Here is a 7,180-nt window from a genome sequence, read left to right on the forward strand (position 1 = left end):
TATTCTGGTAGGTATTCGACAAACAAATATGATGTAAGAGGAAGAAAATATTGAAATTTTGAAAATCTTGAAAGTAATCAAGTTTGGGGTTAAAGTTTAAGAACATTATAATGCATATATGATACAAAATAACATATTTTGGTGGGTTTGGATACCTAAACTTATATACCTTAAATGGGGTATTAAGATATATATATATATATATATATATATATATATATATATATATATATATATATATATATATATATATATATATATATATATATATATATATATATAGTAGAAGCTTACCCGCGCGATGCGGCGGCGGCGATTTGTTTCATTTCGGCGATTAGTTTTATAACGAAATTTAGTGTCATTTCGGTAATAATTCTTGGTGGCGGCGATGGTTAGTTTCATTTCGATGAATTGTTTCGTACGGTGATTAATTGTTTTTGGTGAATAGTTTCATTATGAAAATATTTCTCTTCGACGGATATTTTATTGACAACGATTAGTTTTCGTTTGGGAAACAGTTTGTTTAATGAAGTGGTCTTTTGTTTGAGCTTTGAGTCCCATAGTAGATTGCATGATCATTCATTCTACTTTTTCAGCATCATCATCATTTTATTTCAGGTTCACACATAATTTATTTCCGATTGTGCTGTAGCATAGTTATTACAACGACAACCTATCAAAATAAAAACAAAAGACTTGACAATTTGTTGTTTAAACATATATGTAAATGTGTACTTGTAATAACTTATTTGATTGCTAGTACGCTGTTATTAGTTGATTTTGTATATGTTAGATGTCGTTATTAATAAAGCGATTGGATTCGGAAATTATTCTTATTTATATAAAAATCAGTATCTTAATTTTTTTTGTTTGGTATTAATATATTGATCAAATCGCTAAATTGTTTTTTTTCTTAAAATTTAATTTAATTTTTTATGTAATTTAAGAGGTTGAAACTTGTAATGATTTAAATCCACCGTCAATCACCATCTATGTTGATATATTTTAGTTTTAAGGTATTTTAGATTTGGAAAAACCTCATAAAAACCCCATGTATTATACCCAAATGTTTAAATAAACCCCTATATAATTTATTTGTACGAATTAACCATTATGCTTTCTAACTTTGATTGTTTTCATGCTTTGTGACCGGTTAACCCAAAGCTACCGGTAACCTTAGAGTCACTGTTCATCCACCATCTAGATTGAAAGAAGACTCAAGGAGAAGTAAGGACACTCTTCATCGTCCTCATCCACCTTTTGATGATTGTATGTAGTGACATAGAACTAGAGAAAATAAGGTCTTCAGATTGTTTTGCTCAACTAATTCAGGGTCACCATCACATTATGGTATGATTTTGTAGGTTTTCAAGATATCAAGCTTTCATGGAAGCAACTAACCATGCTTGCCATCCATTTTCCTATAATGATAAAAAAAAAAAAATGAGTTATCTTTAGATTTGTAGTAAAAAAGAGGTAACTTGCAATGTTAGAGACATTTGAATCTAGCAATTCAAGCAGATCTCCAAGTATTTTTATTCTTGAATTTGCATCCTCACAATTAGACATAAATTTAAAAATGAGAACCAATATTTGTGGTAGGAAGAACTGCACATTGGTTCCTTTGTTTTTTTGCTTCTCAGGCTGATTATGTCTCTGTATAACCTGCAAAATCATAAGAGTGTTTCAGTTAACCACAGCCTTATAAACCTTTGCCATTAAACACCACCATATCCCATCTTAAAAACAACCTAGCATCACCTTGTTTATCAAACTAGAAGAAGAAAAGAAAATACAACAACCCGTCTTGTGTACTAATTTCTACACGGCCCGTGTGGCTTGATTTGGAACCAACAAACAGCTGCTGCTCGCTTCCATCCTGGCACCACCTCCGAACTAGAACCTGCTACCTTCGTCGGTTCCAGTCCAGCCGAACTCCCTCTCGGACAGCCGAACTCCCTCTCGGACAACCTCACTTCTGAGACCTGCAACCAAGAAAAGAAAAGAACAAAAAAATTGTTGCCGTCAGTTCTGTTCCATCCGAACCGGAGACCTGCTGTCCAACCATCCCTCGTTGCAGCCCTTTTCTTCCGAGCCAAAAAGCGAAGTCACTATTCATCGTCATCTTTGTTTGGACCTGCAACTAACCAGAAAAGGAAAAAGGAAAAGAAAATTGAATCACCAAGAAGCCGACAGCCCTTTTCATTTCTCGTTCCAACCTCCATCTCCATCAAAATCGCTGCTTTTGCCTTCGTTTTTACCTCCATACCGAGACCCACAAACCACAACAGTTCAAGCCTTTACCTTCTAAATCCACACCTCGTGAAAGCCATTAAAACCGAGAACCACTCACCTCTTCGTTTGTTCCAGTTTCTTCGAACACATCTTAGCCAACCTTCACTTTGCCGAGAGTCATCTCAACCAGAGACCCCTGCTGCCATGGAAAAACAAAAAGTAAAGAAGAAGAAAGTCTTCCCAGGAATTGCAAACCTTCAACCATCACTTCGAAACCAACAACCTGTCAACCGGATAAAATAGGTATTTTAAACAGTTTTAGAAAGCATAATGGTTAATTCGTACAAAAAAATTATATAATGGTTTTTTTAAGCATCGAGATATAATGCATAGGGTTTTTATGAGGTTTTCCCTTTAGATTTACAAGAAATGAGATATTTTACAGTAAATTGAAAATCAAAAGTCATGACAACTATTTGTCAAGAAACAAAATAAAACAAAATCCACCTTATACATTATTTTTAAGGTTTATTTTATTTATTGTAATTATTTGGTTGGTTTTTTAGGGACGGAGAGGAGGTAAAATATATTACTGAAAACTTAAAAGGTTAAATGCATTTTGTAGGAGGTAAAATATATTACTGAAAACTTAAAAGGTTAAAAGGTTAAATACATTTTGGAGGAAGAGGTAAAATATATTACTGAAAGAGGACTATTTTACCCTCAACATCATACATATTTGATGTGACTCATGAACAAAGAGCTTCACAATAAGGCAAAATACAATTCTAGATATTTTTCAAAACATATACAATCATAACATCGTACATCGGAGATATTTTCCAAATGACTTTGAATATAAACGGCAAATGTAATCATTGACGTTAAAGTTATACATTAACATCTTATAGTTTATTAGCATTTAAAAAAAGATCACTTACATTTGTTTAGCCTTTTAAAAAAGCTTCATATGGTCATGGAATCCAAATGTAAAACAAATTTGGGTTATAAAATAAGAGAAATGTTGAAACTTAATAGCATTATTATACATATGAAAAAAAACATGGAATTAAGTACTTCAAATCATAATATTATAAAATACTAAGACTCAAAATTTTAATGATTTAATTAAAATCTTGAAATCCAATAACAAACTTAACCATTTCTTACATGATTATCACAATTAGCTTTAAATTTTCGTATATAGTGAAGTATTCAAGGTTGAAAAAGACCAGAAAGAAATCAAGAAAACAACATATGCAACTTACAAATCACATGTTCCAGAAGGGTGCTTAGGTGGGGCTTGTAACCCTTTTCAGATAATAAGAAGAAAATAACTTTAAAAAGTACACCTTCCACACTCAGGTGGCCTGTAGCAGAAAGAAAAGAAAATTTTGATTGAAACATGTGGTGTTTCCCTTTAACAATCTTACAATTATACCTTAGTTTAATTAAATTTTGCCAGTTAATCTGCCTATAGTGTTATCCCTGAAAGTATTAGTGATTATTCATTAGTTATAACATAAACTCAAATACATGACGATGAAATTATGTCATATTGATAAGATTAACACAAAAGTTACATTTTTTCAAGTTAACGAACTCCATTTCCATAGAAAAACTACAAAAAAAAAAGTTAAAACTGAGCGTTCTAGACACCGTACTAACCTGATTGAATGCAGTGACCTATCATTTAAGCCACTTGTCTGATGAGAAAGCAACACAGTTGATTCAGGGGAGTACCTTAGCAAACCAGGTCACGGCCAATCAAGGCCATGTATTCCCCCTGATAAACTACATACTACAACTGAATAATCAAAATCATAAATAAAACTCAAAACTGTGAGAACTCAAATAAAAAAACATATATACATGAACATGTTGATTATAAAAGCAAAAAAAAAAAGGAAAATCAAACCTATTAGAACTCCAAAAGACCTGTACAACACCAATGGGTAAAAAAAGTAAGCATGTTGAAACACAAATGAATAGAAAAAATCAGATTAAACCTGTTAGAACTTGAAGACGCCAAATTTCATTTCCATCTTTTTTTTGTGTTGATATTTCAAACCAAGACATATAGAAGGAGCAATTTGTAGACCTGGAGGGAACCATCTGATAGATCTGCCTACAAAAATCAGGAAAAAGAATGTGTCTTCAAAAAAATGAAACAAAAAACCCCCAAAATAGGGTGTCGGTTGTGAGGGATTTGTGGAGGTAAGTTGTTGATGTGGTTTTGGTTTCTTGATCGAGGGAGACGGAGACGGAGACGGAGAGAGATGGTGGTATTTTCTGAATGAAGATATGGTATGGAAGGCATCTATGATTTTCTTCAAAACCTGCAGCAGAGTTTAGGGTTGTGAACGCCAGATCTGAATGGTTGAAGGCATTCGGAAACGGTGGTGTGTATATTTCACGGTTTGAGTGGCGATGGTGGGGGCAATAGGGAAGATGATGCTTCTAATCTCTCTCTTGAATGAATAATAAAAGGCTGAGATTGGGGAATAGTGGGCCTGAACCATCAAAGGCGGTGGATATTGGGAGTTATTTTTTGATTCAAATTCAAATTTTGAAGTGGATTAAGGTCTGAGATTGTGTTTGTGGTGTCATAGTTGGCAGCAATGGACGGTCACTTGTATTATCAGATCAACGGCTAGGAGTCAAGGAGAAAAACTATCTGGCAATCCTTGTCATTGTACCGGCCTTCAAAGAGCGTTCTACAATCAAGCATTGATATGTTGTACCTTTTTCATAATATTTTGTACCTCTTAATTTTAAGATGTTGTGCTTAATAAGTTGTACATCAAGCTACTAAAGTTGTATTTAAGACTTAAAGATGTATGTATTATAATATATATATATATATATATATATATTCCTTCAATCAAGAACATTTCTTGTTTCGAGAATAAATTTGATGTAACACCCATAATAATCACATGAAATTTAACTTTTTAAAACCAACCCAAATTCACAAATTGATTAGAAACATAGTTTTGAAAACATTTCGAACATCAGAGTCTCCCAAAATCATAAGTCATAACAAGAGGATGTATACGGTCATGCCTTCGCCTTTTCGCGGTCATCCAAAGTACCTGAAACATAACCCAAAAGTGTAAGCCAACGCTTAGTGATATCCCCCAAAGTACCAACACATAAATAGGTAACATATACAATAACAACATGTCAGGTTCAATCAACCATCGGGTTGGAATGACCCCAGGCTCAGTCAACCATCGGGTTGGAATGCCAATATAATATGGGTCCAGTCAACGATCGGGTTGGGATACCCCATGACCAATCAACCATCGGGTTAGAATGCCAATCTACAACGGGTCCTGTCATCATCTGGATGAAATACCCTTGGGCCCAATCAACCATCGAGTTGGAATGCCCCGGGCCTGTTCGCTTACGCACAAAGCAGTAAAGCCTCAACCACCAACCAAATATGTGCACATATAACAGAGAATCATATAAACAATCTACAGACAGTCTGGAAGATCTATAGATCACTAAGCATAGCACCATCCTATGTACCAGGATACCGATCTAACAAATCAGTACACCACCGATAACATATTATCACATAGCAGGATATCAAATCCAAATGGACGACCTTGGTGCCTTCAACCCGCAAGTACAGTGATGAAATCTCACCTCACAAACTGGACAAAAGATTATGGGGACCCGACTCCAAATATCATCTCTCTAACCGACACCTATTTCAATCAAATGACCAGTTTCCATCAAAATCCCAAAATACCCAAAAATACCCTTAAGGTTAAACTTTGTCAAACTTGGTCAAAGTCAAGATGAATCTGGTCAAAATCCATAAATCAACTGAGTCAACCCAATTGAGTCAACTCAGCCGAGTCAACTCAGCAAGCGTACATAGTGCATACTCTGAAGGTACGCTGGACGTACTCCTCCGTTGACCAAAAACAGAGTCGTTGACCGCTTACGCATGGCGTAACCCAGGTACACTCGACGTAACTGCAGACTTTCCTGTTTCTCCATTAAGTTCTTAATATAATGTCTTAACACGTCCAAATGCAGATCCAAGGTCAAAATGTCATTAGGTGTCATAAAGTTTCCAACTTTATGACCTTGCATGCTCAATAAGTGCTTAATCCATAAAACCCCAACATCTTAATGCCTTAAGACTCTCCATAACATGCATGGGACAAAACCAACCATTGGGACTCCACTTTTATGACTTAAGACCCCTCCTAGGGTTTGAAAGGACAACTTAATGGTCAAGAAGATGCGATGCTCAATATCTAACATTTTTGGGACCAAAAAGTATCATTAAGACATCGAAATATAGATCTATATGATAAAAGGGTAAAGTTGCAAGCTTTATACCTTAAAAAGGTTGCAAATGATGTAGAAACCCCAGATCCAAAGTGCTTCACTCTTCCAAGATGATCTTAGCTTACTTCCTTCGTCTTCTAAGCACAAAACACTCATTCTTAGGCTTGAAATAGCTTTTCAAGGTCAACTAGGGTTGCAAAACGTATGAAGAGGGATGAAAGCTGGTGAGGTGAGGGGAAATGAAGCCATAAGGGTGTTTAAATACGAGCTAAACCCTAAAAATTAGGGTTTCCAAATCTAGCAATTACGCCCAACGTTCAACTTGTACGGCCAGCCTACTAGGGTGCACCCTAGTATGCTCAACGTACACGCTTACGCATGGCGTACTCCCCCAAGCATATTTACAAAAATGCCGTTAGGGCTCTTTTGCACACTTTCTTGAAATTAGGGACGAAAATGAAACATAATTAAATTATAGGGTTGAAATTAGAAGTACCTTATCATCGGGATGTTACAATTCTCCCCACTTGAACTAGAGTTCGTCCTCAAAGTTTTCGGCGGTGAATAACTTAGGATAATGCTCCCGCATCTTAGTTTCCGGCTCCTAGGTCCACTCGGAGCCTATCCGATG

The 7,180-nt window shown here is 35.3% G+C and overlaps 1 long non-coding RNA gene across 7 annotated transcripts; it reads right to left on the reverse strand.

The window, feature by feature from the left end:
• Positions 1-1,038: 1,038 nt before the first annotated feature.
• LOC145137611 (uncharacterized) lies at positions 1,039-4,806 on the reverse strand. Of its 7 annotated transcripts, XR_013721143.1 has the most exons (6): positions 4,245-4,806; positions 3,904-4,173; positions 3,677-3,723; positions 3,504-3,605; positions 1,762-2,518; positions 1,431-1,665 (listed from the first exon to the last, which is right to left on the reverse strand). It is a non-coding gene; the product is annotated as an uncharacterized LOC145137611 (long non-coding RNA). The 7 variants fall into 7 exon arrangements; XR_013721138.1 differs by lacking the exons at positions 3,504-3,605; positions 3,677-3,723 and adding an exon at positions 1,039-1,421 and having other exon boundaries at positions 1,498-1,665; positions 4,245-4,804; XR_013721141.1 differs by lacking the exons at positions 3,504-3,605; positions 3,677-3,723 and adding an exon at positions 1,039-1,421 and having other exon boundaries at positions 1,588-1,665; positions 4,245-4,803.
• Positions 4,807-7,180: the final 2,374 nt, after the last annotated feature.

This window comes from Lactuca virosa, chromosome 9 (assembly GCF_052849685.1).
Source record: "Lactuca virosa cultivar CGN04683 chromosome 9, Lactuca_virosa_CGN04683_v6, whole genome shotgun sequence".
NCBI classification, from domain to species: domain Eukaryota; kingdom Viridiplantae; phylum Streptophyta; class Magnoliopsida; order Asterales; family Asteraceae; genus Lactuca; species Lactuca virosa.